Raw genomic sequence first — 9,228 nt, 5'->3', positions numbered from 1 at the left:
AGAGTTGTAGTTTCATGTGCAATTGTCTTTTTTCATTATAGGTTGTTATGGAAATGCTTGTTTTATTCTATAAATTAAAAATAAAATTAGTAATAATTTTAAAATATATTTTAGAAGAACCTTTCATTATAATGAATGTACTTCTGGGAAAGGGAGGAGGAGAGACAGTGGAAAATGTAGGTAATATAAAAGCAAAGAAGTTAATAAAATTTTTATTTAAAAATTAATGCTATGCTTTGGAGTCTCCAGAATTTTTAGAGTTGATTAGTCCAATGTTGGTTCTTAGCCTGAGGTGGGTGAGTATATTTTCTAGGCAGACAAAGTTCATAGCTTTGAAATAGATGGGGATTCCCCTTAAGAGGAAAGATATAAACCCCAAGGTGATATTTGTATTACCCAACGAAGTCTTGAAGAGAGATACAAACCAGAAAGCTGATAACTAGGAAGTCTTGACAGCCAGTACAATCTGCATTAAGAAAGTATTTCAGAACATTATTTCCTACTTACCAACCAAAAGGTTTGCAAACATCATCCCACATTTCCAATAAGAGACATTTAATCTGCGGAGGGCATGGAACAAATGTGTGCTGTTTATGAACCACAAATGCCATAGGCTAGAATATCATCTTAGTGTGGCAGAGCTGTCCTTGGGTTCTAAAATGCTATTGAAGAGCAATAGCCAGGAAGATTAGACCAAGTTGGAAAGATTCTCAAGAATCGGATGGCCTTCCACAAGTATGGCATGTTTGTTGTTCCAGAAGAAACCTAGATAAGAATGGAAAGGCTCATCACCAGAAGGTTGTAGGTTTATAGTCACAGTGACCAAGGAAGTGAACAAGAATATCAAATGGCTATAAGCTGGGGAAACATCTTGTTCTTACATCTTCCAAAGACAATCAATCAGCATGCACTTATTAAACATCTATGTACAGGTACGGTTTTAGGTTCTGATAATATAAAGACCAAAATGAATGTTCTTCCCCTCAAAGTAGTCTATATTCTACTGAGGAAGCAATATGTATGTAAACTTTACATAGAATCTATGCAGAATAAACCCAAGGTCATTTTAGAAAGGATGAGGACACTCAGCGCTGAGGAGATCAGGAAAGGCTTCATGTAGAAGGTGAAGTATGAACTTTGTCTTCGAAAGCAATGGCTTCTAAAAGACCAAGGTAAGGAGGAATACATTCCAGGGAAAGGGCGACAGCGATGGCCAGGGAGAGTTGGAAAGGCTGTTCTGGTGAAGGGACAGCAAAAAGGTTGGTATGACTCAACCCTACTGAGCAGGAACAGGAACAATATGCAATATGTAATGTATAATTGATAAATTCAATGTGAAAGTAGGGTCTTTTATCCAGTATGTCAGTAAACATTTACTAGTATCTACTTTGTACCAGGCACTGTGCTAATCTCTGGGGATATAAAGAAAGATAAAAGATAGTCCCTGCTCTTAAGGAGCTTATAGTCTATTAAGGGAGACAACCTGCAAACAACTATAAATATACAAACGAACTACATACAGGACAAATTGGGAATAATCAACAGTGGGAATGCACTAGAACTAAGTAGGATCAGGAAAGGCTTTCCATGGTAGGGAGGATTTTAGCTGGGACTTGAAAGATTCTAGGAGGCAGAGATGAGAAGAGAGAGAATTCCAGGCATGAAGGACAGCCAGTGAAGATGCCCAGAGTCAGGAGATGGGGTGTCTTGTTTCAGAAACAGCAAGAGCAGAATCACTGGAGCATAGAATACATGGTGGGGTGTCAGTGTAAGAAAACTGGAAAGGGATGGGGTGGGGGGTTGGGGGCAGCAAGGATTTAATCTTTGTCAGATGACTGAAACCACTAATGCATTGCCGAAAGAAATGAACTTCATCTCTATTGTCACATTCACTATATAAATGAAGACAGAAATAAAAGTCACTCATCAAGGACACATCGGAAAAAGATGTAGGTTGACCACGGATTGAGAATGGGAAAGAGCAGTCAGACAGTCCAAGTGATGTACTGGTACTTTTGCGATAGGAAAAGAACCACGGGAATGCTTACAGTAGAAAACATTCTTAACCTGTTTTTGTGTGATAGACCCTTTAGGCATCCTGGCAAAGCCTATGGATTCCTTCTCAGGAAAAATATATAGGATTAAAAAGGAAAATAATTATGTTTAGTTATTAAAATACCCTCCCCCCCAAGAAAAGGCTCATGGACACCAGGTTAAGAACATCTGATCTAAGTAAAGAGGAAGAGGATAAGTAAGAGAAGGGAGCTTTGGAGTATAGCAATTTGAAGGCCTTTTAACTAGGAATTTTTAAATAGTCATCATATGGTGGAAATCGGGGAGCCTCACTGATGAGAGACTTTTATTATGAGCTGAGAACCCACCATGCTTGGCTGAAATGCAACTAACAGTTCTGCCTATGTGAGCTACTGAGACAGAAGGTTGCATAGGAAATATAAATATGCTTCATAAAATCTTGGGGCCGGGAAAGGTCTTCACTTCATTTAAGTGGGGCTGTTTATCATCTTCAACCACCCTCTCTCCTTTTCAAACAGCAGGTGGAATTAAGCTTTCTAATGTCCAGTGCCCTGGGGTCTAGCTCTTCAGGAGCCTGGAGTGGGGTGGAGAGATAGCCTTTAACTCAGGGAAAATCTCACAAAGAGATAAACAGCACATTGGGAGCCCGTTAATCAACTAGACTTCATGCTGGGGTAGGATGATGAGTTATCACTGAAAAAGACCACCTGGTCCAAACCCCTTATTTTACCATGGCATAAACTGAGAAGCAGAGAAGGGAAAATGACTTTATCAACGTCAGATAGGATCTGAACCCAGGCATAGGAAAACGCCCCCTTTGGGACCTCTGCACTCTCTCCAAAGTGGGACCCAGTTTTCATTCTCATCCTCTCTCATTTATCTATACAGTTCTACTTTATTTTCTTGGACTGGAGACCCCACTAGATGGAATTTTTCCCCAGCCTTTTGATCAAATTCCTAGCCTTTGAATGCTAATTTGTGACCCTCAGGTTCCGGTGTACCAATTGCTAATGAGATGCTAACCTGCAAACAGGAAGTGGTGGGGAAGGGGGAGGAGGAGGAAGAGGTTGGAAATGGGAATTTCACAAGTGGAGGAGGCTTCTTTGATGTAGCCACCTAGCCCTTTGAAGTCTCCTCCTCCACAAAGAAGCACATTCCTGTCTTGCTGTCGTTCAAGGAATCAAGCTGGGATCGTAGCAGTTGACTGAAGCGGGTGGCCGGCAGAAAGTAGGAGATGAGACCCAAGCATCAAAAATATTACTATTTTCCCCCTCCTCCTCTCTCTTCTCGTTTTGCTGTTCCAGGGAAAGGAGAGAGGGAAATCGCTGTGGGTAGGTCTAGTAGTAGGGGCAGCTAAGTGCAGTGGGTAGAGAACACTGGACTTGGAATCTGGAAGATTCACATTCAAGAGTTCAAATCCAGCCTTACACACTTACTAGACCCTGTGTTTGCCTCAGTTTCCTCATCTGTAAAATGAGCTGGAGAACGAAATGGCAAACCACTCCGGTATCTTTGCCAAGAAAACCCCAAATGGTGTCACAAAGAGTTGGACATGACTGAATAACAGCAACAGATCTAGTGTGTCACCTTAATCTCTCAGTTTCTCAATTTCTTCATCTATGACATCAGGCTAATAATACCCCGTTTTTCCCAGGAGGAAATTTAGAGATCATCCACCAACCTCATTTTACTGATGAGGAAATGGGTTACAGAAGTAGGTATTTCTGTATTTTATTCCCCTCAAGTAGAACAGAAGCCCCTTGAGGGCAGGAACTGTTTCACATTTGTTTGTTTTTAATATCTTCACCACCAGAACAGTACCTGGCAGTCGGCCAACCAATAAGCAGTTATTAAATGTGCAAAATTACTCTGCTGGGTACAAAAAATTAAAATTAAAAATTAAAAAAGTAAAAGCAAGGGTTCCTGCTCTAATGAGGAGACAACATTCAGGTCACTGATTATCTACAAGATTTATATGGTGTAAAAGATAGATGATCTCAGAGGGTTACTGCACTTGCAGTTATTGGAGGGAAAGACCCTTCCAAGCAGGGAGGAGAAAAGGAGGTGCCCCTGGTCGACAGTAGAGCTGTGTCTTGAAGAAAGCCAGGAAAGCCATGAGGTAGAGATGAGGAGGGAGGGCACTTAGTGGGTACTTAACAAAAGTTGGGTAAAATGGAGATGGAACTCAAACCCACATCTTCTGACTCCACCCCTAGTACTCTTTCCATTACCCAGGGGCATCTTCCTCACCTGATTGTAATGGAAAAGGTGTTTCTTAACTTTATAGCAGTACAAGACACACCAGAGTTGTTATTATTTCTACCCATTTATATTCACATCCCTTTAGCTAAGGAAGGGCATCTCTTTTTCTTCCCCCAAGTGGGTAAACAGAGACCTAGGGGAAATGTTGGTAATAAAATGGCAAAACTGAGCAGCTGCTAAGCCTGGTCTAGAACCCACAGTTCCTGACCCCTACTTGTTCACTGGAGGCAAAAAGAGTCAGACTTAAAAGTGAGTGGTTTGGAGAATAGCTCATTCTATGAAGTGGATCAGTTAATAAATACATCTTTCCAGGCAGGTGGCCCATAAGGGCCAAGCCATTTTACTGTTTCTTAGTAATCATTACCTGCAAGGAAGAGAAGCTTCACAGAGAGGGGGGCAGGAGCAGGGGCGGGATAGGGGAGAGCAGCAGATGGTCAACGTGGGATGGAACAGACTGGCTTATTTGGTATTAAAAACAGTCCAGAGTCTTTCCCAGCTTTGATTAAAGAAGATTTATTCCCTAGACAGCTGGCTAGCACAATCCTCTCAATTCCCCACCCCCTGCTCTTCCTCTCTTTACCCACAGGGCTTTGGGGCCTGAATTCTGTAGGTTTGTACATATGGAGAACAGTGTGGTGTCATCAAAACATTTCTGCCTTCTTGCAGTCGAAATGTTGAGTACAGGCATTGGCCCTTACTGTTTGATCCTGGATATCTCATGTGATGTCTCTGCACCTCAGTTTCCCCATTTATAAAAGAAGGATAAGAATACTTGCCTGGGTTGTGATGGAGAAAATATTTTGCAAACCTTAGAATGCTCTTACATATTAAATCAATCTAGTTTATTTGCTAATTTCACGCTGACAATCACATTTAATAGTTGCCTACTAATACATAATTTTGAGTCATCCCCTGAAATGTCAGCTAGGAGGTGCAATGAATAGATCGCCAGGCCTGGAGTCAGGAAGACTTAAGTTCAAATCCTGCCTTAGATGCTTACTAGCTGTGTGGCCTTGGACTAAGCATTTCCCCTCTGTTAGCCTCAGTTTCCTCATCTGTAAAATGGGGATAATTATAGTACTTACGTCCCAAGGTTGTTGTAAGGATCATTTTAGGTAAAAATTTTAAATCATTTAGTACAGTGCCTGGCATATGGTAAGTACTATATAAATGTTAGCAATTATTATTATTATAAAAATGAGTTAGATCCAAATATGATATCTCCTTTAAAATTTCCCAACCCCCATAAAAAATGGCCCAAGAAATTTGTCATCCTTTCCTAAATAGAGAGACTGAACAGGAAAAAGTGAAATAGTAGAAAAACATTGAACTTGGAGGCAAAAGACTTGGGTTTGAATCACAGCTTTGCCACTTAACTGACTGTGTGACCTCAAATAAGTTACTTCACCCCCTCTGGGCCTCAGTTTCCACATCTGTAAAATGAGGAAGTTGTACTAGAGGACTCCCTGAGATCCTTCTCTGCCTTAAAATTCTGTGTGATACCAGACTACCTTGTGACTGGCAGCATGGGGAATCTGGGCAATATTTTTCTGGAATTTATTCAAAGTTAGAAATACAGAACCTTTATTGTGTTTTGCTGGATCATGGAATTTAGAGATGGAAAGGATCTTTAACGTATCCCCTTCTTCTGTAGATGAGGATACAGAGTTAAGTGACTTTTCCAAGATCACAGGAGTTCAATCACCAGGGACTGAACCCAAGTCTTCTGACTCTAAAACAGTACTAATTCCACTAGTTTATTCCCTTAGAAACTTAAAAACAAAAAAGGCTTTGTAGTTTTTCCAGTGCCTGTTCTAGTTCAAACCTCCCTGATAAAGTATCTGCTTAACTTTAGTTTAAATGGATACTTTGGACAACAGTGTCTCATATCTTAAGGACTTTTTTGAGGTATCTCCCCAAACACTTCTGAATGACAAGCGTATATTCCATGTCTTCTTTTTCCTCAAAAAATGAATCACTCTAGCTCATACAGATGCATGGGCTACAACTCACCATTTCCAAGGAAAGCTAGTGTCTAGACAGTTGCCAAAAAAAATACACATAGATAACTTGCTTGCAGCACATGGGCAGACCACATAATCAGCTATAAACCAAACACAGTATCACCTATCTATCTACCTATCTATCTAGATCTCTATCATCTCTCTATCTCTCTATCTCCCGTTAATGGTAACTGTGAATCAATAACGAGTTGACTTTAGCGTAATCTCCTTTTGCTGATCAATCATTCAATCTAGTGGCCTATTTTATCACTGCGTCTCTCCAAGGATTACTACTGTGGTACCTCCCAGTCTTTGGTTTTATTTTAGGATACCACAAAGCTAGGAGAGTAGAGTCTGGACCAGGAATCCCTCCTTTGTGTTTCTTATGCTGGAATCTGACGGTTCAGCTTGAGAGCTGTGGAAGACCAGCACAAAGACCACCTGAGCTTTGTTTCTCCTGACAACCAAGACTCATAGAGACCCTGAAAAAGAGATCTCAAGATCCCAAAATGGTGGCCTCTGCCGGGCCCACGAATCATACCCAAGCTAGAAGATGAACTCCTTTTCCTGCCATCAGACTGTGATTTGTTTATTTATTTTTGCTTGTCAGGTAACCATATGAACCTACAGCACGATAGAGAAGAGAAATGCTGAACATGCACATGGGTACACAGGCACAGGTGCAAACATGTATGGTGTTTATTATTCAGAATGTTACCATGGGGCAGACCCAATGTCTGGTTTAACTGGGGAAGAGCTGAGAAACACACCTCCATTCGGGGATTGGTGACAAGAAATCCCAGGACCCTTTTCTCTGGAGTCTGTTGATTTTTAAATATTTTTGGTCATTAACATTGTTTTAATCCATTGAGAATAATTCAGGAAGCAATAGTGTTCAATATGTTCAAGTGATAAGCTCTTGTACAAGAAAGGAACAACATTTCTGCCGGGTCTGCCAGGTCATTTCAAGTCTTAAGTCTCATTCTTCCCTTCCCCTAAAGCTGGGCTGACTAGGTGTTTGTATGCCCTAGGACAAGGTTGGGAAATTGGGGGTTCCTTTTTGTATCACATTTGACTTTTCACAAATTAAAGGCCTACAGAGGATGGGAATGAGTTTTTTACCATTATAAATAGGTGCATCTATCACTGGGGTAGGGAACCTGTGGCCTTGAGGCCATACATGGCCTTCTAAGGTCTTTGGTCAGAAGGCTGAACCCCCATGTGTCCAGCTTCCAATTCCACCAGATCATACTCCCTCCTGGAATCTTAGCATTCACTTTCTTTTTTTTTCCTTTTAAATAGTATTTTATTTTTTCCAATTACATGTAAAAATGATTTTTAACAAAATTTTGAGTTCCAAATTTTCTCCCTCCCCTCCTCTCTCCTTAAGACAGTAAGCAATTTGATATAGGTTATATATGTGCAATCATGTAAAACATATTTCCTTATTAGTCATGTTGTATAAGAAGAAACAGAACAGAAGGAAAAATTACCAAAAAAATGAAAATAGAATGTTTCTATCTGCATTCAGACTCCACCAGTTCTTTCTCTGGATGTGGATAGCATTTTCTATCATGAGCCTTTTGGAATTGTCTTAGATCATTGCATTGCTGAGAAGAGCTAAGTCCATCAGAGTTGGCCATCAAAGTATTGCTCTTACTGAGAACAATGTTCTCTTGGTTCTGTTCACTTCACTCAGCATTAGACCATACAAGTCTTTCCAGGTTTTTTCTGAAGTCTGCCTATTCATCATTTCTTACAGCACAATAGTATTCCATCACAACCATATACAACAACTTGTTCAGCCATTCCTTAACTGATGAGCATCCCTTCCATTTCCAATTCTTTGCCACCACAAAAAAAGGCTGCTAGAAATATTTTTGTATATGTGGGTCTTTTTCCTTTTTTTATGATTTCTTTGGAACACAGATATAGTAGCATTGTAGCATTCACTTTCCAAGAAAAATACACACACACACCACTGGCCTTTGTTAATGGCTTCTTGCCCACTAAATATCCCTTGGGAAGTCTTGTATTGATAACTCCATCACTGGGACCATCCAGAAGCTCTGAGAATTGCAGGCAGGGAAACACAGTCATTAGCTGACAAATGGGCATTGTTGGTCTGTTTGATAGAAAAGTGTTTAGATTTGTGTTTGTTTTGCTTCCCCAGTTTAAGATTAAAAAAAAAACAAAAACAAAAACCTAAATAAAATTATCCAAATAACTAACTGTCCAGTTTTCTATTTGTGTCTTCCTCTGTAACTATCTATACCCAAAACATGGTTGGGTCAAACTTAAGTAGAAACTGGGGCCACTAAACTGTACATAAGAAACCATATGTTAACATTCAGTATGTTCAATTATATTTTGATTTATTTTATTGAATATTTCCCAATTACATTTTAATCTGTGAGGGCCTAGAGAATTTGGAAATGGATTGAATTCTTTTGCTGAGGCCTAACAGACAGAATCCTGAATTTGGAGACACCATGATCTAAGTTTAACTTCTGCCTTAGTCAATTTATTAATAGCTGTGTGTCCCTGGGCAAGTCACTTAAACTCTCTTTGTCTCAGTTTATTTATCTGTAAAATGAGGATAATAATAGCATCTATTTCAAAGGGTTGTTGTGAGGATCAAATAACATGTGTAAAGAGTTTCTGCAAACTTATTTAAGAGTATAAAAGATCTGTAGCTTGAACCCAAACCAAAAAAAAAAAAAAAAACTTTCTTTAGAGCTGGAGTTCTTAACCTTTTTTTTTTTTTTTTTTGGTCATGGACCCCTATGGCAATTTTAGTGAAGCCGTATCCACTCTTTGTCAGAATAATGTTTTAAATGCATAAAATACATAGGATTATATGGAATGCAAAAGAAACCGATTATGTTGAAAAATAGCTATCAAAATTTAAAAAAAGAAGTCCACGGAC

Source organism: Vombatus ursinus, unplaced genomic scaffold (genome assembly GCF_900497805.2).
Source record: "Vombatus ursinus unplaced genomic scaffold, bare-nosed wombat genome assembly UNPS02014959.1, whole genome shotgun sequence".
NCBI lineage: Eukaryota > Metazoa > Chordata > Mammalia > Diprotodontia > Vombatidae > Vombatus > Vombatus ursinus.
The sequence above is the reverse complement of the archived record's forward strand: the minus strand, read 5'-3'. Positions refer to the sequence as shown.